Source organism: Otolemur garnettii, unplaced genomic scaffold, assembly GCF_000181295.1.
Source record: "Otolemur garnettii isolate 467f Iridium unplaced genomic scaffold, OtoGar3 scaffold00048, whole genome shotgun sequence".
In the NCBI taxonomy this organism is placed as follows: Eukaryota; Metazoa; Chordata; class Mammalia; order Primates; family Galagidae; genus Otolemur; species Otolemur garnettii.
The window spans coordinates 7,247,867-7,275,487 of record NW_003852443.1 but is presented as its reverse complement, the minus strand read 5'-3'; the positions used below and the strand labels follow the sequence as shown (position 1 = coordinate 7,275,487).

The 27,621-nt window shown below is 37.6% G+C and overlaps 1 protein-coding gene across 2 annotated transcripts in view; it reads right to left on the bottom strand.

Moving 5' to 3' along the window:
* SESTD1 (SEC14 and spectrin domain containing 1) overlaps window positions 1-27,564 on the bottom strand; it is a 116,682-nt gene extending 89,118 nt beyond the window's left edge. The window contains exon 1 of one of the 2 annotated variants that reach the window (XM_023514168.1): window positions 27,548-27,564. The gene's annotated coding sequence lies outside the window, so the exon portion shown is untranslated. Of the gene's footprint in view, window positions 1-2,864; window positions 2,901-27,547 lie in introns of those variants that run through there. The other variant, XM_003791473.3, reaches the window with a different exon arrangement.
* Window positions 27,565-27,621: the final 57 nt, after the last annotated feature.

The window sequence follows — 27,621 nt, the reverse complement described above, 5'->3', positions numbered from 1 at the left end:
AAAGCACAGGATGACTCTAGGACACCTGTTCCCAGAATATAAGAAAATTCTCAAAGATTTATGGCATATGTCAAAAGGACACAAACTGATTCAGATATGAAATGTGACTTTAAAACTAGTGGGTTGGCTCAGCACCTGTGGCTTAAGCAACTAAGGCACCAGCCACATACACCTGAGCTGGTGGGTTTGAATCCAGCCAGGGCCCGCCAAACAACAATGATGGCCGCAACCAAAAAATAGCCAGGCCTTGTGTTGGGCACCTGTAGTCCCAGCTACTTGGGAGGTGGAGGCAGGAGAATCGCTTGAGCCCAGGAGCTGGAGGTTGCTGTGAGCTGTGATGCCATGGCACTCTACCCAGGGTGACAGCTTGAGGCTCTGTCTCAAAAAAATAAATAAGTAAATAAAACTAGTGGGTAAAAAATTTATGAGAAACAGGATTATTTACATAGTCTTAAAGTATCTCCCCACAAGATACATACTAATTGTAAAGAGAAAACCGGCAATTTTACAGTGGAGAAATCTGGAAAACTCCTGCATAACAAGTTCATAAAAGCTTATACATCACCAGTAATGGAAGAAAACAGTAGTCTCCAAGTAGGATACACAGAAGGCATATCACTTCCATAGAACCCCAGGCAAAAAAAATGCATAACCTCAAGCTAAACATGAGGAAATAGCAGAAAAACCTAAATTGTAGTATATTTCTAAAATATTAAAAAATGTCTTATCATGAAACAAAAAGAAATAGCAAGGAAGTATCACAGATTAAAGGAGACTAAGGAGGCAGGACAACTGAAAGTAACACAGAAATCCTGCATGGACCCTAAACCAAGAAAAAAATTTTCTCTTTTACTTAAAAGGACATAAGGAAATATAGCAAAATTTAAATAAAGCCTATAGAGTACAGGTCAATGTTACTTGCCTGATTTTTAATGACTGATTATACCTTGGCCTTTTAAAAAAAGCCTTTATTGTCTTATTTTTTAGAAAATGCACATGGAAGTAAGTATTTAGGCATAAAGAAACACAATGTTTACAAGCCACTCTCAAATGGTTCAGAAAAGAAACAATAATTATTTATTGCTTTATGAAAAGTAAATATGATATAAGTTCACATTAGGACACTGTGGGGTGACGGCTACACGGAAATTCTTTTTTTTTTTTTTTTTTGGCCTGGGGCTGGGTTTGAACCCACCACCTCCGGTATATGGGGCCAGCACCCTACTCCTTTGAGCCACAGGTGCCGCCCTACATGGAATTTCTTTAAATTATTTTTACAATTTATCTATAAGTCTGAAATTATTTCAAAACAGAATACATTTAGGTAGCATTACAATAGTATTTGATGGTAAACTTTTCTGTATTATTCCCCAATACATGTGCATACCTACATACACATATTGTAAAAGGCAAAAACGTAAGAGAAATCCTCATATTATCCTTTTCCTCCATATACAAACGGCACAAAACCTGCTGACTCTATCTCATTCTCTTCAATAGCACTATTGCCTCAATTATTAAGTAACTTCTCAAAGATTTCCTGATTATAAACCCATCCCCCTTTCAATTTACCCTTCATCCACTTGCAGAATTAATCGTCTCACTAATTCACTTGAAAATCCTGAATGGTCCCCCGTGGCCAACTCTTTGACAAGCTCATGTCATCCAGGTGGCTGCAGTCGTCAGCCACTATAATCCACTGACCAGGTTTCATGAACCTGTAGTGGATAATGCTGGACCACCAGACACCATTAGCTTTTTTTGATAAATATTTGGTTTTAGACTGTGTTTCGGCACTTCATCTTTATCAAACCATTGTTCAGAATGCCTGCAATTATCAGAAACAAACCATTTTTCATCATACATAACAATACGATGTAGAAATGGTTTGCCTTTACATTGTGATGGCAAAGAAATGCAAGCTTCAAGACAATTTCTCTTCTGATGCCTGTTTAATTCACACAGAACCCATCTGTCCAGCTTTTTTACCTTGCCAATTTGTTTCAAATGGTCCAATATTGCTGGAATAGTAATGTCAAACCTTGCTGCTAAGTGACACACAGGTAGAGACAGATTCATGTCCACTATAGCTTTCAGCTCACCATTATATACCTTGGTCTCAGATCACCCACAAACTCATTTTCATTATTAAAGCGACCAGAACTGAACTTCTCACACCAAGGACATAATATTAACTACATCCTTCCCAAACACTCCGTTGATATTGCAAGTGGTCTGCATTGCACTGGTTCCACAATGGAACTTATATTCAAAAATAACACAAACTTTGGACTTATCCATGGTTTCACAAAAATTGCTCTAAGAAGAAACTTTTGAAAGAATCGCAAGCCGAAACATCCATTTGGAAGAAGGAGGATATATTTTCACAATAAGAAAACAAAAACAAACAAAAAAACAAAACAAAACAAAAATGTCAAACTGAAACGTCAGAGATATCAACAGTCAAACTTAGCACTTAAGGACATCAAGTGTTTCATACTTCATAGCCTGTACCACTGCCTCTCTCTCTACCTCATGTCTTTCTCATCAACAAGAAACCAAGCGCAGCTCCCGGAATGTGCAATGCTATTACATGATTGTGCACTGACCTATGCTGTCACCTCTACTGTCAATGTCATTATTGACAACCCTTTGTCCAGGAAATTTCTACTCATGTTTTAAACCCTGTCTCAGGTTCGCAGCCTTCCCTGACACAACACTCAATGTGAGGACGTGTAACCATGCTCTCCCTCCTCGGGGTTATCATTTACCTTCCACTCTGTTACAGTCATTATTCCCTGTCTCCCCTCCTCACATGAGTGGACTGACAGAAGGAACCATGTCATTTTTATTTTTTGAATTACCTGGAATACAATAGATTCTCCTGCAGTGTTGGTTACAATGAGTATGTTCACATACACACACCATACAAGCATATAGTAAATGATACAAAACAAAATATCACGACGTTCTCCATCAGTAAGCTGACAAGGAAAACCTAAGAATTAAAAAAAAAAAATAATGTTAAGCCTAATAAACATTTTCACAGGGGAGATGACACATGCTCTTGCTTATTATCTAAGTTAGAACAAGTCCTAGACTTAATTTTTTTACACTCATTTTTTGTAAAACATAATTTGATGTAGTATTTTGATTTTTTTTTCTTAAATTTAAGAAGATTTATTGTCAGCCAACTATGTGTCACTGATGGTTTGGAGCATGCATTTTCCAAAGGTTCTGAGAAAATGTGACCCAATTTTTATATTCTATTGTTGGGTGATTAAAAACACTTTGTAGTTCACAGGCTTTAAAGTCATGAATTGGACCCAAAATAAATTTATGCAAATAAAGTAACACAAAACCAAATTAGTTTTATTTTACAATATTTAAGTTCAAGAATCATCTTTTTGGTGCTTCCAAAGAAGTAATTCCTGATTTAAACTCAATTTTATAAAAAATTTAATCAGTGCTTGAAACTAAGACAATTTTATACATCACAAAGAAGTTTAAAAGAAAACATTACAGGCTCAGCAGCTGTAGCTCAGCAGCTAGGACTGGTAGGTTTGAACTCGGCCCAGACCTGCCAAACAATAATGACAACTATAAAAAAAAAAAATAGACAGTCATGTGGCAGGCACCTGTAATCCCAGCTACTTGGGAGGCTGAGGAAAGAGAATTGTTTAAGCCCAAGAGTTTGAAGTTGCTGTGAGCTGTGACGCCACAGGACACTACTGAGGGTGACACAGTGAGACTCTGTCTCAAAAAAAAAAAAGAAAGAAAACATTACAAATGTGACATATGCCCTCCCTTCTGATATATTACAGTGATGACTAAAATAATTTTCTAATACTGAAACAGAGATCCTTACATTATTAATGACAATATCCATGTGAAAGATTTTATGAAAAAAACATGACATACAGAGATGCAAAATCATAACTACATAAATTAGCACTGCTACTGTTGTCTTTGATCCTCACCTTCCTGGTTTTTCTGATGGCTTTCTGATGATCAATCACTTCTTAGACTTTTGGGGGGACCTGACAAGATTTGATCCTGCTTGCTCTGCCCTTCCGATATGTTTCCATCATAGCCTACACTTATAAGCATAAAATTCAGCATTTGTTAAAAGTATATGCTTCAGAAGATCAGGGACAGAGCCAGGTTTTTTTTTTTTTGGGAGACAGAGCCTCAAGCTGTCCCCCTGGGTAGAGTGCTGTGGCATAGGTCACAGCAACCTCCAACTCCTGGGCTCAAGCGAGCCTCCTGCCTCTGCCTCCCAAGTTGCTGGGACCACAGGCACCCGCCACAACGCCTGGCTATTTTTTGGTTGCAGCCATCATTGTTGTTTGGCAGACCCGGGCTGGATTCGAACCCGCCACCTTGGGTGTATGTGGCTGGTGCCTTAGCCACTTGAGCCATAGGCGCCGAGCCAAGCCAGTTTTATTTACCATTTTGTCTGTGACCCTTTCCTTCTAAATATTAAGATAAACCACTGAGTTCATGTAGAGATAGCTTTAAGGGCTAATTTTTACAAGGATTTAGTTTCTTTTCTTTTAGAATAAGGAAAGTGATTATTTTCCAGAATAACCACTGGTAATCAGACCTATGTATCAAATATTGCAATAGGTCTGCCTTCAGTAGCATAAAGGGTAAGTTCAAAATCTGCCCTCAATGTCTGAAAGCACAGAGACCTCCCTTGTCCCATTCATCACAAAGCAGAGTCCATGGGATTTGATAGCTTTATCTAATGCCATAAGGATAGAGATCTAACTAGCACATATAAGTTTTGAAATGATACTGTAAGTATTAATTACAAGCTGACCTTTGAACAACATGGGGTTTAGAGGCACTGACCCTCCTCCTCCCCCGCAATTACTAAGTGCAGGAAAAAGTGCCAGAAAAAATCTGCATATCAACTTTTGACTCCCCCCAGAAACTTAACTGCTGTTGCCTACTACTGACTAGAAGCTTGCTTAATGTGGACAGCTGATTAACACATTTTGTATGTTGTATGTATTATATACTATATTCTTGGCTGGAGAAAAGAAAATGTTATAAAGAAAATCATAATGTAAAGAAAATACATATAGTACTCATTAAGTGGAAGTAGATCATCTTCAAGGCCTTTATCCCCCCTCACATTGAGTAGACTGAGGAGAAGGAAGGAGAAAAGGGCTGTATCAGGGTGACAGAGGTGGAAGAATACCTGTGTCAGTGGACCCACACAGTTCAAACCCATATTGTTCACAGGCAAACTGAATAATTATATAAATAAGACCACAGAAGACTGATGGCATAATAAAAACCAAGACCTTCCCATGATCTCCCCTTAGAAATCCTACTATAGATCAATCAAACTTCTTAAAAATTATTAGGTTCCAGTTGGGCATGGTGGCTCACACCTGTAATCCTAGCACTCTGAGGGGCCAAAGGTGGTGGATTGCTTGAGCTCAGGAGTTTGACACCAGCCTGAGCAACAGCGAGACCTTCTTTCCTACTAAAAATAGATTATGATGGGTTCCTATAATCCCAGCTACTCAAGAGGGTGAGGCAAGAGGATTACTCAAGCCCAACAGTTTGAGGTTGCTGTGAGCTATGATGCCAGGGCACTCTACCTAGGGCAATAGAGTGAGACTGTGTCTCAAAAAAAGTTATTAGCTTTCATAAATATATAGATTAAATGACACATTATACTTACAGTATACACTACATTTAGAAACACAGAAAATCTGAAAAGTGATTCAACAATTATCCAATAATTCTCACTACCATTCCTTAAGATCAGCCTTTCGAAGTATTCACCTGTTTCCATAAGAAACTAAAACGTATTATCAATCAATTACTAAGTACAGGAAAAAGTCAGTGTCAATTTATAATTCTTTCTATATTTTTCTCACAGAGGTCAAATATAATGAACCAAACTGAATGGGTGTCTCTAAAAAACAAACTAGAGCACCTAATTTCTTCTTCCTCAGAGGAAAGGCTTTGTTATAAAAGTTAATTGAATTCTTATCTTCAATTCTATTTTTTCTCTATGTTCTCTATTATCTGACCTCTTTTCTTTTTTTTTTTCCTTTTTCTGACTTACCCTTCTTTCCTTATCCCTACCTGCTTTTATTACTAGAATTCAAAAGTCTTATCAATCTCTAAGTAAAATACGCTACTTAGATGCCAAATGTCTACAGTGATTTTACCATAAGACACTCAAGATTGCCACACTCACTAATCAATGCTGATGTCTGCTTTCTCTGCCCTAGCAGTAAATTCCTTGTTCACAACTAGTTGAGAGACCTAAAGGGTTACTAGTATCTTGGTGTTTGCCAAAAAATAAACATTTAAAATCAGAGTAAAAATTATTAATTCAGCAAAAACATTATAGTTTAAATGGTTATCTATATAGGATGTTATATTCTCTGCGTTATTCCTATACCTTTTTTTAAAAAAAGAAATCAATATTTTAAAAAGTTTGAGAAAATAATCTTGGATTTTATAATTTTAAATTGCCTAAAGAAATCTGATTATTTTCATAAAATGTTGCCTTCCCTTTGCAAATCAGGTCATATTTCACATAACCCTTGTGTTACAATCACATGGGTAAGTCAACTGATGGCTGTATAATAAAATTTTTTTAAATGTATTAAGGTAAAAACTTTGAAATACAAAGTTTAAGCCTACATAGATGGAAGCATTCCAGGGAAAAACTTTAAAAGTAACTGAAACCACTTGTGCTTACTTAGATTTTTAATCTAGCCACATATTATAATCACTTAAAAGAGCTTTCTAAAAATATCAGCCAGCCTCAGAGACAGAGCAAGATCCTATCTCTCAAAAAAAAAAAAAAAAAATCAATGCCAGGGCCCCACATCCCATACCAAACCAAATGAATCAGAATCTCTGGGTTTTAGCACAGGAATTATTTCAAAGCTCCACAAACTGGCACAACTAGGACTCAAACCCCTAGCCATGTCTTTATAATTATTAACACAGCCTAAAATATTAAGGTGTTATTTAGCTTTAATAACACTTATTTTGAATGAATGCCATCCAACTAAATTATCTAAATGATCTAGTATTCCAGTACAATACCAACAAGAGTAGGTCCTCCATAATCATATGTTGGTGAACAGGTATTTTAAGAATCAAAATTACAATGAATTACTTCAGAAGGAATATGAAACTATTATAGTGCAGAACATATTATTTGACATTCTGCAATAATTATAGTTCCACATCCTTCAAAATATTTAATGATACAAATACCTAACAACCTGCAAGTTACAAGGTGATGGAGTATACAGCCTAAGATAAGGATTGGGACATTTCAGAAAGAAGAACTGATCAAGGCCTTGTTATACAAACAGCTGAAGTCCAGAATCTTATAGAACATAGGAGAAATTTCAGGGTTCCATCATACACAATGGTGTGACAGAGACAAACAGGAATAGGAAATGGAGAAAAAGCTAAGATTGTGTATAGATCGAAAGCTCTCTGAATAACAAACCAAGAAACTGTATTAGTCTTTAGGCAGTGGAGTCACTAGAGGTTTCTTTAAAAAGGAATAATCCAGTAGTCCACTTCCTGTAAGATGGAGTATGTATCTCCTATGTATCTCACTAAGTACCACTAAAAGCCCTAAACATTACAGATAAAACAAGCACAAGAAGTCTGTGAAAGGTAAAGAGAGGAAGGCGGACTGACTAGAAACAACTCCGCAGTAAGTGTCCCTATGTTTGCATTTTGCCTCATTATATTTTAGACTTATAAATGAAAAGGTGGCTATCTGGAAATACCAACAGTGGAAAACAATAACAAAGCCCCAATAAAAGTCTTTAACCAAAAGATCAGGAAAGGGCAGTCTAGCAAGACAGAAAACTTAAGACAAAAATATTACTACTCTAGCCAAACACTGTAGGGCTCACTCCCACCCATGCCAGCAAAAGCCATGCGGGAAGCTTAGAATTCTACTCTCATAAGTCTATAAGGAGGTATCCAACACTTCCTGCAGGGCAGAGCCAGAGAAGACCAAGCAGAGATCTTGGCCAGAGATTCTTCTGGCAATAACACCCTAATCCCCTCATATCCTCCATCCCTGCTATGTGAGTGGAGCCCACGTGGGGCACTGTTAGAATTATCTGGCAACGATTTAGGCAACTATGATAAAAATGCTTCAACAAGCAATTACAAACGTGCCTGAAACAAATGAAAAATAGGTTCACCAAAGAAAGAGAAAAACTTAGCAAAGAAATAGAAAATATAAACAGGAACCAAATGGAAACTATAGAACTGAAAAAATATAACTAAATTAAAAAAAGCTCAGTAAATAAGCTCAAGAACAGAATGATGAAATAAGGGAAAGAACCAGTGAATTATAAAGTATCAGAAACCACACTCTCTTAATAGAAAATAGACTTAAAAACAAATGAACAGATCCTCAGGGACCTATGAAACCACAACAAAAGATCAAATACTAGTGATAGCTAAGTCTCACAAGTATAGGCGAAAGGGAATAAGGGGACTAAAAAAAGCACTTCAAGAAATAAGGTGTAAAAACTTTCCCAATTTGGCCAGGGCCATAAACTTACAGATTCAAGAACCTGAGTGAACTCTAAATAGGAAAGACACAAAAATAATCTGTACCAAGTTATATCATAATAAAATTTCTAAAACCAAGGACAAAGAAAGTATTCAGAAAATAAAATCTTACCCACAGGGGGTAAAGATAATTCAAATGACAGTAGGTTTCTCACCTAAAACCATGAATGCCAAAAGGGAATGGCATATTTTATTTTTCAAGTGCTGAATGACTGTCAATTCAGAATTCTACACTCAGCAAAAATATCTTTAAGGCATGAGGGAAAAGCAAGATATTCTCAGATGGGCTGGGTCCATTGGCTCATGGCTGTAATCCTAGCACTCTGGGAGACCCAGGGGTGTGGATCACTTGAGCTTAGGAGTTCAAGATCAGCCTGAACAAGATCTTTAAACTAGCCAGTCCATGTGACAGGCACCTATAGTCCCAGCTACTTAAGAGCTTAAGCAAGAGGATCACTTGAGCCCAAGAGTTTGAGGTTGCTATGAGTAATGACGCCACAGCACTCTACTGAGGGTAACAAAGTGAGACTCTGCGTCAAATAAATAAATAAATAAAGATATTCTCAGAAGAAGAAAAACTATGCAGCTTTTTCACCAACAGACACACCCTAAAAGAATGGCTAAAATAAGTTCTCTAAGTCAAAAGATAATGATAAAAAATGAAACCACAGAACAGCAGGAAGAAATATGGTAAGCAAAACTATGGGTTACATACAATAGACTTCTGCTGTCCTCTTGAGTTTCCTAAATTATGTTTGACAGCTGAAGCAAAGTTACATCCGCCTGACTAGGTTCTATTTAGAAACATTTTAAGACAATTACATGACAAATGGGGAGAATAAAGAGACAAAGGGAGTAAGATTTTTATACTTCACTCAAACTGCTAAGATAATGACAAAGTACACTGTAATATGTTATGTATATACATAATATAATATACCTAGAAAAACTACCAAAAGAGATACACAGAAATACGCTCAAAAACACAATAGACAAATCAAAATGGAATTCTAAAATACGTTCAAGTGACCCATAAAAAGGCAAAAAAGAAACAGGCAAAAGAAAAATAGATAAACAGAGAACAAAAAATAAAAAGACAGTCTTAAGCCCTAACATATCAACAGTTATACTAAATATAAATAATCTAAATATATTAATTAAAAGCCATTAACAGAGTGGATTAAAAGCAGGACCCAACTATTTGCTCCTTACAAAGAACTCATTTCCAATATAACAATAAAGGGAAGTTGAAAGTAAAAGGATGGAAAAAAGATAAATCATATAAACATTAACCATAGTAAAAGATGAATGGTTATATTAATATCAGACAAAGTAGACTCCAGAGCAAAGAAAATTATTAGTGACAAGTTCAGCGCCTGTGGCTCAAGTGGCTAAGGTGCCAACCATATACACCTAAGGTGGTGGGTTCGAATCTAGCCTGGGCCTGCCAAACAATGATGGCTGCAACCAAAAAAAAAAAAAATAGCCGGGCGTTGTGGTGGGCGCCTGTGGTCCCAGCTGCTTGGGAGGTTGAGGCAGGAGACTCACTTGAGCCCAGGAGTTGGAGGTTGCTGTGAGCTGTGATGCTACAGCACTCTACCCAGGGGTACAGCTTGAGACTCTGTCTAAAAAAAAAAAAGAAAGAAAGAAAGAAAGAAAGAAAGAAAATAAATTACTACTGACAGAGTAATATATTATATAATGATAAAAGGGCCAGACTATCAAGAAGACATGGCAATCCTAAATGTGTATGCACCAAAAGACAAAAGTTGAAAAATATATGAAGCAAAACTGAAGTACTGAAAAGATAAGATCCACAATTACAGTTGGAGACTTCAGTCTCTTTCTCCCTCTTTCTCTCAGCAAGTGACAGAGTAACTAGACAAAAAATTCACTAAGCACATAGAAAAACTCAACAATCCTAGATCAACAGAATCTAGTCAACATACACAGAACAGTCCAAACAGCAGAAAAATACACAGTCCTTTCCAAATGCCCATGAATCATATACTAGGATAGAGCATACCGAGATAGACCCTGAGTGATAAAGCAAACTTCAAATTTTAAAAAATCTGACTTCTACAAAATATTTCCTCTGACAAGAGAATCAAACTAGAAATCAGTAACAGACCAATGAAAGAAAAATCTTAAAAACTTAGAAATCCAGGAATACACTTCTAAATGACCTACAGGAAGGCGGCAGACTGAAAATAGAAGACTAATGATAAAACTCATTGGGAAGATCTACTCAGCAGTCGGCCTAAATCCAACCTATGAAACAGGAATTGGTTTCCCATTATCAAATTCCATTTGGAATTTATTGTTTATTTATATTTATTCCATATATTCTTTTATTACCTAACAAGGCATATTATTTATTACTGTAAGAGTAGCCAGATATTTTAAAAACACACATAGGTTTAAAATTTTAATTCCAACTTTGTATAAATTACATTAGACCATTTTCCCTAATAAAAGCCTGAGTTCTTAAAACATTTACAGAAGTCTAGAAAACTCACCTTTAGAATATGGAAGCTACCCAAAGATGTTATTTCTGACAGCATCATTTAGGGTACTAAATAATTGGGGATGTCTTAAAAGTACAACAGTGTATATGAATAAATAAGTTGAAAAATTTATATAACCCAGGGACCAAACAAGGAAAATACAGTAGAGCCTCCACAGCTGACCACCTCCCTACACTGACCATCTCCTTAGGCTGACCTAATTTTCATGGACTGGACATGTACCAATTCATTATGTTGACCACCTGTCAACAGGAAGGAAGGTCCTTATGTTGGCCACCCTGTGTATGTTGGTCAGTTTGTTATAGTCCTTTGGATGGTCAACCTATGGAGGTTCTACTGTACATTGAACTGAGTGAAAATGAAAGTACAATATATCCCCCAAAATGCAGAACACATAAAAAGCAATGCTGAAAGGAAATTTATAGCACTAAAGGCACATGTTAGGAAAAGGAAAAATCTCAAACCAGTAATCTAAGCTCTCGCTCCAAGAGAAGAGCAAAATAAACTAAAAGCAAGCAGAAAGAGAAAACGGAAAGAACAAAGGAAAAAAGGAGAGAAGACACAAATTACCAACGTCTGCAATGAAACAGGGACGCCCCTGCAGGCTCTGCAGACAGCAAAGGAAGGAGGGAGTATCATGAGCAGCTCTACACACTTTTAGACTAACTGGACCACTTCTTCAAAAACACACACTACCACAACCCACCTAACAAAGCACAGGTAGCTAGAATAGTTCTTTAGTTACCAAATGAAGTAAATCCATAACTTATAAAATTCAAGGAGGAAAAAAATGGAAGCAAGAAATCTCCAAGTCCAGACAGTCTCACCGTGGAAGTCTAGCAATTAACACCAATTCTACACAATCTTTTCCAGAAATGGAAGAAGGGGAAACACTTTCCATTTCATTTCATGAAGCCAGTATTAACCCTGATGCCAAAACCAAAGACATGAATGTAAATGTAAGAATCCTAAACTAAATATTAGTAAGCAGTATTCAGCAATACATTACAAAAAAAAAAAGATACAACATGATCAAGTGGGATTTACTGTAGGGCTGCAAGGCTGAGTCAGTATTAGAAAATCAGTGCAATTTACCATATTAACAAGTTAAAAAGGAAAAATCACAATCATGTTAATTGTCGCAGAAAGAGCAACAGGCAAAATTCATCACCAATTCATGGTAAAAAACTCTAAAAAAATATGCCTAGAGCAGAACTCCCTCAACTTGAGAAAGACTTATACAAAAGACTGACAGCTTATATTAGAGTTAATTGTGAAAGACTGAATGCTTTTCTCTAATAGAAGGAACACGGCAAGTGTGTCCACTTTCACAAATCTTATTCCACAGAGTGCAGCAAGTTTTAGTTAGTGCTGAAGTGCTAGTCAGTGCAACAGCAAGACATAACAAAAGGCGCAAGATTAAAACAGAAGAAATAAGACTGGGCCTGTTTGCAAATGACCTGATGGCATACATTCCAAGATATCTACCCCAAAACTAATAACTGAGGTCAGTAAAGTGGCAGGATACAAGATAAACACGTGAAACACATTGTATTTCTATGTACTAGTATGAACTTGGCAACAATGAAATTAAAAAGATAACACAATTACTCCAAAAAATTAAATACTTAGGTGTAAATCTAACAAAACAAGTGCAATATCTGTGCGCTGGTCTCGGACAGTCAGAAGACAGTCATCCACAAACCAAAAAGCTGGCCCTCATCAGACACCATAACTGTCAATGTGCTTTGATCTTGGACTTCCCAGCCTCTAAAATGGTGAGAAACAAATTTTTGTTGGTTATAAGCCACCTAAAATATGGTACTTTGTGACAGCAGCCTGAATGAACTGAGACTAGACATAAAGAATAAAATTCTCTCTCCCATCGACATTCTTATTTCTATTGCATGTGATGTCAGCAACGCATTAAGTATATGTGATGTCAGAAATGCATTAAATAATAAAATTCTCTCTCCTATCGACAGTCTTATTTCTATAGTATGTGATGCCAGCAATGTATGAAGGAGAAAAATAATGATTATCTGCTTAAATGATTCACACTAAGGTATTACTCATATCTGACAGGCTTACATATTCTCACAAGGTACAAAGCGGTTTAACTCAAATGGCTTTTTAACAGAAATTCTATGCTTAAAACAGAATTAAACTGTAGTCCATGCGTTGCCAACTGCCTTACTCAGAGACCGTCTGTTTCTAAGCTTGGAGTTTCCGGGTATTCTGGGAGTGAGGAGACACAATCCTAAACTACAAAGTGTTGGTAGCTTCCATCTCACTGCGACTCACAACGGATGTCTGGTTAGCTACCCGTGCTACAGAGATTATCTGGTATAGGACTTTAATTTGTCGGTGAATAAAGATAATCCAAGACCCAGTAAAAGCGTAAAAAAAAAACAACGAGAAACCAACACAGTCAGTCTTCTGAGTGCCTGTCAGCTGCCCTTTCTCTTGCCTTTCAACCCCTCCCTGGATCCTTCATATTTCCCATCCCCAGGAGTCCACTGTCCACTTCCACCGTTCACTATCAAATCAGAAAAAAACCTAAACAAGGACTGAACTGTCTTTCAGTGAACTTATTTTTTCTTTAAGGTAGCTAGGAGAAATTTTTACCTTTTCAGTTGACTTGGCTTACATGAGGAAGTAGTGGCTGTGTTTGTTTTTAATTTTGCTGAGACCACTAGAATTGCTTTAGTACTGACACCACGCCTGGGAGAACTCAGTCCAGGGAGTTAATAGGTTACTTGAGCTCTCCTTTGCCCTCCCTTACCACTCTTTTAAACTTAATTATTCAAAACCCAAGATTCTCAAATTCCAAGGATCCAGTGAATTTTCATAATGTCTCCTTCCTTTTCCTGATTTGATATCCCTTTCCTTCTTTCAGCATGGTGACCCTTTTTATATCTCCAGTTCCTTTCCAAACCCCAGTAATCTGTTCATGTCCCATGGTTTTTATGGACTCAATCCCATGAGGGATTATGAACTATGAATGTCCGGGGAGAAGGGATGCATTAAAACACATCGGTGGCTAAGCTGATCTCACAGAATCCCAAAACATTAAACCAGGCGTCCTCAAACTACAGCCCACGGGCCACATGCAGCCCACCTAGGACATTTATCAGGCCCGCCGGGTGTTTCTGCTGCCGCTGCCTGTCCTGCTTAGCAGCCGACTCATCCCTGGGCCTGCAGTCCAGCCCGCCAACGGTCTGAGGGACAGTGAACTGGCCCCCTGTTTAAAAAGTTTGAGGACCCCTGCATTCAACTCAAACATAAGGAAAATAGCGAAGGATCAATCACCACCACTCCCACCCAGCTGATAAAAAGTAAGTCAGCACTTTTGTTTCTGAGAATCAGGAAGAAGCTGGGGTAGAACATGGTTTGAGGGGAAGACAATCTAATAATAATAATGACCATTAAACAGTACTTGATATCGGGGGAAAATTACTAACTGGTAACAATTAGACATACTGGAAAACAAAATGGGAAAAATAACTTCTAAAATTGAATACTGAAGTTAATTACAATTCTATATGCAAGCTACTTTTACTTTATGCCTAAAATAAGGAAAATAAGAAACATGTATATAATGGAAGGTGTGTCAGACTAATTTGACTTCTTCCTTTACTTTGATACAAAAATTCTACTCCTGTAGCTTCATTCGCTGCTGGTTTCAAATGTTGCATGGTAATTCTTCTTAAAACTTCTCTCTCCAAGATACCATGCTGTCTGTCACACTAGAAGAGAAGTCAGCAAAATTTGGCAACTCCCTTGTCAGACTTTCCATCCTGCAGTAACGGTACCTCTTCTACTTTTCTCTAGGTCCAAACTATTCCTTACTGAGTCACTATAATAATTGCCCCCAAGCAACATTTTTTTAATCAATCCTCACCTGATGAAGCACCATTGAGTTCATAACAAGCAGAATCAAAATATAAACTCTCAATTGGCTCCATGAAAATAGGCTCAAGTTAATTCACAATAAAAGAAGTGCACCAGTAGATTGGCAAAGCACAAATAATTTCATAACACACTGGATACAGTAACACAGATCTCATATATTCCTGGTGGATATGCAAGAGGGTACAACCTCTATGGAGGGAAATTTGGCTTTTCTATCAAAATTACAAATACAAGTGTCCCATTTCTAGGATTTTATCTTATAGCCACCACTGTCAAATAACATACACAAAGTGACTGTAGTATTATCGTAATGACAAGCATATGTAACACAGCTTCAATACAGCAAATACTTATCTTGCCCTTAGTATACTGCCAGATACTGTTTTAAGCACTTTACACATTTTCTCACGTAATCTTCCCAACAATCCTATGAGATGGGTGCTATTAACATCTCCATTATACAGATGGAGAAGCTAGGAGCTGAGTAAAAGTAGCCCAAGGTCACATTGCTAGTGTGGAGCCAGGATTTCAACTAGGCAGTCTAGCTCCAAAGCCTGTTCTTTTAACTACTACAATATACTAAACTACCTAAATACATAAATACACACATGTATACTATATAACAGGGAAATAGTTACCTAAAATATATGGTACCTACCTAGTAATAATTTTTTTTAGTCAAGCAACTTTAATTTCCCTTCCCACTTTGAGGATGAGTTGAACTTAAATGACTCCCTTCCAAAAATAGAATATGGAAAGGGAAAAATAGTGACAATATGGCGAAGAAGCCTGGCAAACACTACCTTAACTAAGGGATCTAAGTTAATGTCACCAGTGATGTCATGTAAATTATCACCCCTCATGTGATAGGATGACAAAGACAAGTCCACTTTGTGGTATTACTTTCGAACACCCATAACCCAATAACCATGAGAAACACACCATACAAAGCCAAACTGAGAGACAGTCTACAAATTACATGACCCAGTACTCCTTAAAACTGTCAAGATCATAAAAAACAAGACTGAGAAACTGTCAGGATGGCAGAGATGCCAAAAATCCAGTATTCTGGATGGGATCCTAGAACAGAGAAATGACATTAATAGAAAACCTGGTGATATCCAAATAAAGTCTGAAGTTTAGTTAACATGAGAGACCAATGTTGGTCTCTTGACAAATGTACCCCAGTAAGATAATGTTAGGGAAAACAAATCGAATGAGGTGTATTTAGTAACTCTGCACTAATTTTGCAACTTTTGTGTGAATCTAAAATTACTCCAAAACACAAAGTTTATCTAAAGAAAAAAAAGAAAGCGCTTCATGTATCGATATGAAAAAAGAATCTCAAAAACAGTACAAAGGCCAGGTGCAGAACATTGTGTGTGGTGTGGAAGAAGCCCAGGCAGAGAAGTATCATTTGTATAAAAAGGATGGAAAAGCAGTTACATGTACCCAAGATACTTCTGGAAAAATACTAAGAATCTGATGACACTGGTCGACTTTGTGGAAAAGAAAACAAAACAGCTAAGGAACAGAAATAAAAGGAAAACTTTTCATGTGTCCTCTTAAACCTTTCAAATTTTGAAACATATTAATGGATTACTTATTCAAAAAATAATTAACCTTAAAAATAAAAAGGATGATCAGGTCCTGAATAAGAAAAAGACCATAGAAATAGCACAAGGAATTAGAAAAAAAAAATTAGGAGATAAAAAAGAATAATCTAATCTCCCTTATTCATCAGTAAGGCGTGCCATACCTCTACTTTTCAGTTTTTCTGCTAATCTCATTTCTCCTTAAGGCATTACAGACATTTTACTCAATATGAGCCAATATAACTGCCATTCCCAACAAGTCATCAGCTTTTGCCTCAAATCCTACTGCTCCCTGAAAAATCTAGCTCTAAACTTAAAAGCCACCCACCTACTGTGCCATTTAGCATCCTATATATTTTATCTATACTAAGGACAGCAAACACAGGCACTCAGGCCATCGCTACTGCTACCCACGCAAATAATCACAGTACCTGTTCCCACCTAAAGCCAGATGCTGCCTCCAACTACTTCTCAACGCAGTGTTCTAGGCAGTCCCCATTACCAATCAAAGCCGGCCTATGAAATAAAACCAATTTGCCGTACCTGGTCACTGCTACATTCATCTTTTTACCTTGGTATGTCTCTTCAAGGATCTCATGCTTATTTACAGGCACCCGTCATCTTACTGTACTTTACTCAGCCTTGCAGATAATGCATTTTTACAAACTGAAGGTTTCTGGTGACCCTGCATCCAGCAAGTCTATTGGCCTATGTTCCCAATAGTGTGTGTTCACTTTGTGTCACTTAGTCAAATTTTAGTGATTCTCACAGTATTTCAAACTTTTTCATAATTATCATACCTGCCATGATGATCTGTGATAAGTGATCTTTGATGTTACCATTGGACCACTGTAACTGAGGCTGCCACAAACCACACCCATATTAGACACAAACTTAATCAACAATGCCACAGGTGTTCTGACTGCGCCACCCACTGGCTATTCCCATCTCTCTCCCTGTTCACAGGTTTCCCTATACCCTGAGACACAGCAATACCAAAAGTAGGCCAACTGATAACCCTCCGATACCTTTAGGTCTTCAGGTAAAAGAAAGAGTCAAATGTCTCTCTTTAAATCAAAAGCTGAAAATGGGTAAGCTCACTAAGGAAGGCAAGTCAAAAGCCAAGACTGGCCTCTGTGCCAAACAGATAAATTGTGAATGCAAAGGAAATATTCACGGAGGAAATAAAAAGTGCTACTCCAATAAACGCACAGATGGTAACAAAGTGAAATGGCTGATAAGGAGAAAGTGTTAGTGGTCTGGATAGAAGATCAAACCAGCCACAACACTCTCTGAAGCGAAAACCTAATCCAGAGCAAAGACCACCTCTCCTCAATTCCATGACGATAAGAAAAGCGAGGAAACTACTAAAGTCTGAAGCTAGCAGAGTTGGTTCATGAGGCTGAAGGGAAGAAGACATCTCCCCAGTATAAAAATGCAAGTAAAGCAACAAGTGCTAACGTAGAAGCTGCAGCAAATCATCCTGAATATCTAGCTGAGAGCACTGATGAAGACAGTTACACTAAACAACAGGTTTTCAATGGAAACCAAACAGCCATCTGTGGGAAGAAGACACCATCTAGAACTTACACACCCAGAAAGACGTTACTGGCTTCAAAGCTTCAAAGAACAGGCTAACTCTCTTGTTAGGGGCTAATGCTGCTGGAGACTTTAAGTTGAAGCCAATGCTTATTTACCATTCTGAAAATCCTCGGGCCCTTAAGAAGTATGCCAAAAGTCAGATGAGCACAGTGGTTCACTCACACCTGTAATCCCATCATCACTTGGGAAGCTGAGTTGGGAGGCCTGCTTGAGGCCACAGGTTTGAGACCAGCTTGAGCAATGTAGTGAGAACCCATCTCTAAGTATTTTTTTTAATTAGCTGGATGTGGTGATGCATGCATGTACTCCCAGATACTCAGAGTTTGAAGCAGAAGGATCACTTGAAGCTAGGAGTTCGAGGCTACAATGGGCTATGATTGCTGATAGAGCCACTGCACTCCAGCCTAAGCAGCAGAGCAAAAGACTGATTCAAAAAAATAAAAAATTATGCTAAATCTATTCCACCCGTACACCGTAAATGGCACAACAAAGCCTGAATGACAGTGCGTCCATCTATTCTATAGCATGGTTTACGGAATATTTTAAGCCTACTATTGAGATTTACTGCTCAGAAAAGATTCCTTTCAAAATATTACTGCCCACTAGCAATGCACCTGGTCACCCAAGAGCTCTGATGGTTATATAGGAGGAAATTAATGTTTTCTTCATGCCTGCTACCGTAATACCTATTTTGTAGCCCATGGATCAAGGAGCAATTCAAATCTTACTATTTAAGAAATTTGTTTCATAAGGGTATAGCTGCCATTGACAGTGATTACTCTGATAGATCTCGGTAAAGTAAATTGAAACCTTCTAGAAAAGATTCACCATTTTAGCAACCATGAAGAACATTCTTGATTCATGGGAGAAGGTCAAAATTTCAACATGAACAGAAGTTTGAAGAAAGCTGATTCCAATGTTTATGAATGACTTCAAGGGGTTTAAGGCTTCAGCAGAGGAAGTGACTGCAGATGTGGTATATAAAATAAGAGAACTAGAATTCAAACAGATCCTGAAGATGCAACTGAATTCCTACAATCTCACAATAAAACCTGAAAAGATGAGGAGTTGCTTTTCTCGAGAAGGAATTTAATCCTAGTGAACCTGCTGTGAATACTTTTGAAATGACAACAAAGGATTTAGAATATTACAGAAACTTAGCTGATAAAGCAGCATCAGGGTTTGAGAGGACTGACTCCAGTTTTGAAAGATGTTGCACTGTGGCTCAAATACCATCAAACAGTAATTCATACTACAGAGAAATCTTTGATGAGAAAAAGTCATCAATGCAATAAACTTCATCGTCTTCTTATTTTAAGAAATTGTTGCAGCCAGCCCAAATTTCAGCAAATCAAGGCAAGGCGCTCTACCAACAAAAAGATTACATCATTGCATAGGCTCAGATGACTGGTAGTACTTTTTAGCAAAAAAAGTATTTCTTAAGATATATAATATTTTTCAGATATAATGCTATTATTGCACACTTACTAGACTATAATATACTATAAACTTAACTTTATATGTACTGGGAAACCAAAACATTTGTGTGACTTGCTTTATTCCAATATTTAATTATGGCCAGGCACCGTGGTTCATGCCTAATTTGCAGCACTCTGGGAGGCTAAAGCAAACGAATCACTCAAGACCAGGAGTTCAAAACCAGCCTGGGCAACATACTGAAATCCCTGACTCAAAAACAACAACAACAACAAAACATCAGCTAGGCAGTACGAGTGCATGCCTCCCTACTCAGGAGGCTGAGATGGGAAGAGCACTTAAGCCCAAGAGTTTGAGGTTACCCATCATCATGAGTTATCATGATGCCACCGTACTCCAGTGAGACCCTAGCTCTTAAAAAACTTTTAAAAATTAAATTGCCTTATTGTGGTAGTTAGAACAGAACTGGCAATAGCATTAAGATATATCTGTATTTACACTAGTCATATATCCTATTTTGTTCCGTAATGTATTAAAGACACAAGAATGGAAAATAAAAAGTTAAAAAACTAAAGATAAAAGTACAAAGAAAAGAACTGAAAAGAGTTCCAAGAAAAAGGCTAAAAACTGTACAACATGAAACCTATTTGCCTGTTCTGGGATGGGTCACAAATCTAGCTTTGCCTTTCCAGTAGACATCGCAAAAAAGAAAAACCCAGGCAGTCCGGGAGATAAGCAGAATACTGAGAAGGGGAACTGTTCATGGTGCCTACAGCAAACAGTAACATGTATAGTAAAGAGAAGCCTTACAAAATGACCAACATCTATAAGATGCACAAGTCAAAGGGTTACGTTGTTTCTGGAACTGTTCCTCAGGAGAAGGAACAGCTTTTGGGAAGGTGCCATATGTGGCACCTTACCAAAGCCCAATGCAGCAAAATCGATTTTACAAAGAGAAGGCACAAGCTTTAAGAGCCATCTGTCCTTTGACTTGGCTTAACTAGATTATAAACGCCCTGAAAAAAAGAACTATGTCTTCTAAATTCTTATATATCACTCCAAGGTGTTTTATATTTGGCAAAGAAAAAAAAAACATTCATTTTCAGTGAAAATTTACATAGTGCAATTCAAACCTCTTCTGATAAAAATTCTCTAGCCTAAACATAGGAATTCCCAGTTCTACTAAACAAAGATGCTAACTGAAGCGTCAACAGATAGAATTCCTAAACTTTCTAGACTATTACTGAGTCACAATTTAATTTGTGATCCCCCAACAGCATTTTTTGTTTTGCATATCCCTAGCACAATGCTTGCAAAAATACTAAATCAATACTATTGAATCTGATTAAATAAAACAGAACACATAAGCAAAACCTTTGGCAACCCCTATTAAAGGAAAGACGATATTCCTATCTTTCAAGAATATAATCAATAGCTCTTTACAAACCAGCTGACAAAGGCAGGTTCACTTTCTAAATGACTCTCTGCAAGTCCACTAGAAGACAATGAATTATAATGTAGAGATCTTTCTCTGCTTTCCAAGAATCTGCACTTTCTGCAAATGCCAAACTGCCAGAGAACCATACTTTCCAGCTCTCAAACACAAACATACAACTATGAAAGGAACTTACTTTCTGCTTTAGGACCATTACCTGCCCCCTCTCCTTTATCTGGTTAAACTGGAAATGCAATATTGGGAGGACTAAGTCATAAATTATTTAGGTAAAGCGATTATGAGAACAAAGTATTAACTAAAATTACTACTCTTAAGCATAGGTATTAGAACACATTAACAATCTTCTATTTGTATTTTATTAATGGAAATCATTAATAAGTAAGTAGTCTCATCCTACGCTGGTTCAGTTTATTTGTGCAGTTGTTATTTCCACTTACAATAGGCTCTCATTTGATGTTCCTCCTATGTAGGGCATGTCCTGCCATCCCCACAAGGAGACAGCTGGAAGCGTCTCAGGCCCTCACCTTTGTTTCTTCATCTTTGAAAGAGGGAAATGACAACCATCTCTATCTGACAGGATTACTGGAAGGATTAAATGAGATAAGGTTTGTAAATTACCTAGTAAACACGTGTACTATATGTCCTCCCGGTGTTAGTTCTTTTGCTTTTTTTTTTTTTTAATGGATGAAGAAAGAAGGATGTGAGATTAGGTGACTTGTCCAAGGCCAATGGCTAATACAGTACAGACCAAAACTCTGACTTAGGGCTTAATGTTCTTTCCACTCCACCAAGCAGCCTTAAAATAGCAGACCCAGTATCTTAGGCTCGTCACTACTGGGCAGTCATTCCATGCAGGGGTGGAAAATAACTATTTGAACACTTCTTACATGCCAGGCGCTATATTAATCTCCTTTCTCATAACTACCCTATAAAGTAAGTGTTATCCCATTTTACTGAGAGAGATTAACTTGTCCCAATCGCAGGCTCACAAGTGATAACACAAGATTAATTCCAGGTCTGTTTACTACTTTTCCCTACTATCCTGCCTCAAAGAGAGTATGAGAATTTAGAAATCACTGCCTAGAAATGTTTATACATCCTTTCGATTTTTTGTGTGGAAATCATCCGTTCCTTAAATTTGTGTCTATCAGGCTAAAACATAATTATGTTAACGATGGTAACAAACTTTCATTTTTATAGCATGTTAGTTTATCGTTGTAATTGTTTTCATTTTTATCAGGTGCAACGACTGAGTCTTTTCATACAGTAGCTCACATATCATTTAATAGCTTCCACATTCCTGTGAGGTACAAATTATTTTACAGGTGAGAAAACAACTTTGAAGAGGGTAAATAAACTTGCCAAAGGTTACACATTTAGCAAATACAAGTGGAGGACCCTGGGTCTAAGAAAAGCCCATACCCATTCCTGCACACATTAATTCATTTAATCATTTACCTTCATCAATTTGCTCATAAGGGGTAATACAATAAAAACAGGGAAAATGAGAAAGGTCATCTCAGATCTTCTCCCCGCCCCACAGTTGTCAGGTGATTTCCAGTAAACGTTTACAGGGCAGACTATTTTAAACTGTTCCCCAGCACAGAAAAGAGTGACAAGTTTCCCATTCATCCTTGGAGGCCGGCTTACTCTTATCAGGCTAGGGTTGCAAACGTAAAAGGAAACATAAATATTATGTTTACCTTTTGTGAATACAGATGCAAAAGTCTTAATATATTTAAGTGAAAAAGAAAAGAATATGTTTAGCATTATGCCATCGGTAAAAGAAAAACCATTGTGAATACAAACTTACGTGGATGTATGGTGGAGTATGTAACTGATTATCTGTTACATACACACAGGCATAAATGCAAAGCCACAGGTTTGGAAATACAAACCTCAAACTGTTACCAGTGGCCATGTGAAACCAGAGTCCTCTTAGATGAGCAGAAAGGGAAGAAGACAAGAAGAAAAGGGAGATTTTCAGCTTTTACTTTATATACTATTGTTTACTTTTGTTTCAGATTAAACAAGGGTACAGAGAATTAGGCTACACTGTTTGCATCTGTTAGGTAAAGTCCCTCTTATGATTGCGTCTCACCCCCAAGAGGTGTGTCATACCCGTAATGTTGTGCCCAAGCACCCCCATCCCCCTTTGTACTCCCCTCCTCTCTACTACTTCACCACCCACCCCGAACTGACCTGAGTATTTCTTTTATGTGGGTACATATCATTATTTGAATTTAAAATTTTTATTTGAATTATAAAAAATAAACACATATCATGTTTAACAATTAAAGTATATAAAACTCCTTTCCTGTATCTCCTCTACTGGTTCTAGTAAAAACTAATTCTTTTATTTACTCACTTGTCATTTGTTTAATAAACAATTGTGGCACAACTATCATGTGTGGGTACTGAGCTAAGTACTTGAAAAACAAACATGTGCCAGACACCAGGTACACTAGAGCCTATTACAAAAGCTACTTCCTCCCACAAGATATAGAGTCTAGTTTTAAGCCAAATTCTCATTTTTATCATTTATTACTTTGGGGGTCATGTCAGAGATAAGACAGATTTTCATTTTCTGGAATTTGTATTGCCTTTATTCTAAAAAGAAAAAAAATAGCAGATAATTGTTTCAATTTAAACAATGCATTTGAATTCATTCATTCAACAAAAGTTAGAGTCCCTGCTATGTGTCAGGCACTATGCTGGACAACAGGTATGCAAAGATGAATAAGTAACATGTAGCTCCTACCTGACCTCTAAGGAGTTGAGAATTTTGCAGATATGACATGTGTGATATGGTGTTATACCAACAAAAAAACTGAAACAAATACCTTAGTAATCCTGTACTTTAAAGCGAAATTGGCAAATTATTCTCTTGGAAAATAAAAGTTAATTTCAGTTTAATCCAGAAAAATCATAACATGTATGTAAAATGTGAAACCATTCAATTATTTTTCCATTAGAGGGAATAAATTCGTGGGAAAACGAGAACATAGAGGTTTCAGGGGAATACAAAGTACAGTGTGTGTCTGAGTGAACAGTGAGTTCTGGGCCAGCTAAGCCACTAAGACACTGTTACAGGTTTAATCACCCTGACTCTGTTTCTCCACTGAACTTAAGGAAATCAGATCTTCCTTATTAGGACAGGAGAAAAAACAAAGAATTTATTGGGAAAAAACATAACCAGATCCGGTGAATATGAAGCAGTGTGGCCACAGCACCTGCTTTTTTGTTATTGCTTCATTTGATTTTTTATTTGTTTTTTCCACTTTGTTGCTGATTAGCCAAGCAAATTCACAAACAGAACTTCACTCCTGTATGCTTCATCAAATGGAAAGAATGCAGGAAGTAGAGTCAGAAAACCTGTGTTTATATTTCAACCATGCCTCTTACTAAATGTAAGGTTAAAGAATAAGCAAATTATTTAACTCCTTTGCACCTTCATTTCCTAGCAGTAAAATAAGGGTAAACATACCTTACAGGATTGTTCAAAAGATTAAATGAGAAACTGCATGTGTAAAAAACATAAAATGTATTATAAAGACATTGCTCCAAAAAAGATATGCAGATGGCCAATTAAGAACATGAAAAAATAAGATACAAATGAAAACCACAACTAGACACCATTACACAATCAGCGGGATGGCTATCATCAAAACTACAAACGTTAACAAGTATAGCCAAGGACGTGGAGAAAATGGAACTCCCATACATTACTAGAGGGATGTAAAATGGTGCTGCAGGTATGTAAAACAGTTTAGAAGTTCCTCAAAAACTGAAACTGAGTTACCACATGACCCAGTGATTCTGTACCTAGATATATACCTAAGATAAATAAAAATACATGTCCATAGAAAAGCTTGTGAATGAGTATCCAGAGCAGCATTATTCATAACCAAAAAGTAGAAATGATTGCCCAGTGGATAAACAAAATGTGGCACAGTCATCTAATATTATTCTGCCATAAAAAGGAATAACATACTGATATGTGCTATAATGTGAACAAACCCTGAAAACATCATGCTAAATGAAAAATACTATTTGGGCAGCGCCTGTGGCTCAGTGGGCAGGGTGCCAGCCCCATACACTAAGGGTGGCAGGTTCAAACCTGGCCCCCGCCAAACTGCAACAAAAAAATAGCCGGATGTTGTGGCGGGTGCCTGTAGTCCCAGCTACTTGGGAGGCTGAGGCAAGGGAATTGCCTAAGACCAGGAGTTGGAGGGCTTTATATTCTACATTCCAGGAAATCATTTTGTTGAATATTTATTCAAATATTTTAGACTAAATTTAACCTTAAAGATTGGGCTCACTCTAGTAAGTTCTCCAACCTTAGAATTGTTTGCCTGTGAAGAGTTTACCAAACATTGTACTCCCTGTGAGTTTCTGTTTCTACAAAAAAAAAAAAAAAAGAAAGAAAGAAAGGAAAAGAAAAATACTATTTATATGAAATGTCCAGAATAGGCAAGTCCATCAAGAAAGAAAGTAGATTAGTGGGTGCCAAGCACAGGGGAGGGGGAAACAGCAGTGACCACTCCAGGGTATGAAACTCTTTTTTAGGGTGATAAAAATGTTCTTGAGTTAGTAGTGGTGATGTCCCCACAATCCTATGACTATACTAAAACCACTGAATTGTATTCTTTAAAAGAGTGAATTCTCTGGCATTTAAATTACATCTCAAAGAAAACTATTACAGAAATTTATATTTCTGCAATTTTTTTATAAGTAAATATCCCACTTTTCTCAAGAGATTGCTCTTGTTGCTTTCAACAGCTTCAGAAGTCTTTGAAGTTAGATGTTACACACATAAATGGCATTTTCAGGAAAGTAAAACTACTATGCTAGAGATACTCTGTACGAATCAGATTCATTTGGTATCATTTCATTTCTTCAGAATTGTCATTAATACCCAGTTTGTTCTTAGGAAATAGAAAATGCTTCAAGGAGTCCTTATAGAGTATTATGATTTTTCTGTTTTTTTAAATTAGTGCATATTTTACTTTCAGATACATTGTTAGTAAGACTGCCTGCTTAAAGTGTTGCTACATGCCTGCCAATCAACTAAAACTCAAACTCCAGTAGATGACACTTGGTGACCTTTCTTTACCACTTTCCATGTTCTGCATTCTGCTGTCACATACTTAGTCCAGCACTGGCATTTAATCTTTTCCATCAATTATTTCCTTCAACTGTTACTCACAGGGACTACAATGTTTGGTAAACTCTTCACAGGCAATCAATTCTAATGTTGGAGGACTTAATAGAGTAAGCCCAATTTTTAAGGTTAAATTTAGTCTAAAACGTTGGAATAAATATTCAACAAAGTGATTTCCTGGAATGTGGAATATAAAAACAATCTATAGAGTTGTGCAATGCTTTAGAGGCCTTTTGGGGATTTTTTTCATGTAGTTAGTCATGGGGTAAAGACAGTCACCAACTTTGGCCACAAAAAGTATTATGTGTAAAGGTTTCCTGGTTCTAGAACAAAGAAGTATTTTATTGCTCAAAGCAAAAGGAATATATCTTCCTTCTATTTAGTATTGTTACACCAAAATAGCATACCAATGAAACCAGCTAGGTACTGGCATGACCCAGGGTATGTAAACAAGGATAAGTTGTACTTTATTATGCATTCTTTCTTAGGGGAAAAATTTCTCACACTAAGAAAATAAGCTTTAGCAAGCCAAAAAAAGAAAGGAAAGAAACGAAGAAAGGGAAAAATATGGGTGAAGATATACCAACATGGTGGGATTCTGAGTGGCAGTTTTAACGTGAGGGCCTGCCAAGCTATGGTGGGATGCCTGGTGGGTACGCTTGACATAGACAAATCCTGAAGAAAGCGATGATTGTCAAACAGCTGCTATCTAGTTACTCCCTTAACAGCACTCCCAACTTCTCCGGTGATGTCTGTGTATGAGAGAAAGATGTCAAAGCACCAGGAGAACCACGGGGGCTGTCACAGCAGCAGCGGGTCCAAACCGTGCATCCCAAGGTGAAATCCCGCCCGACCCCTCAAGAGCTGGTCAGTACTGCAGCTGATTTCTGATATAAGTCTACCTAAGACATGAAAATAAATACATATATATGTTTTTATAAATGCCCTGGCCAACCCGCTCTCTCCCTCCCTCCTCTTTGTGACTCCTCCGAAGGCTGAAGGGATATTAACCTCCTGCAGGCCCTGGGAAGCCAAGCCCCACGCCAAAGGAAGACGTCCAGGAGCCTCCGCAGCACAGCCCAGGGGCCTCGAGCCCACGTCCTCCACCCACCAGGGAGGGCTGGCCACCGGTCACACAAAGGAGCCAGCCGCGGGCGCTGGACACCGGGACTCGCCCCAGCGCCGGCAGCCACATCTGCTCCCTGCACGCCCGGAGAACAAGACCCGCCAGGAAAAAAAGGATTAACGCCCAGACCTGTTGCACGATGCGGGTCCCTTTCACCCACAAATGAACAAGGGCGCTCCAGAGGGGAGACGCGCGCGGCCCGG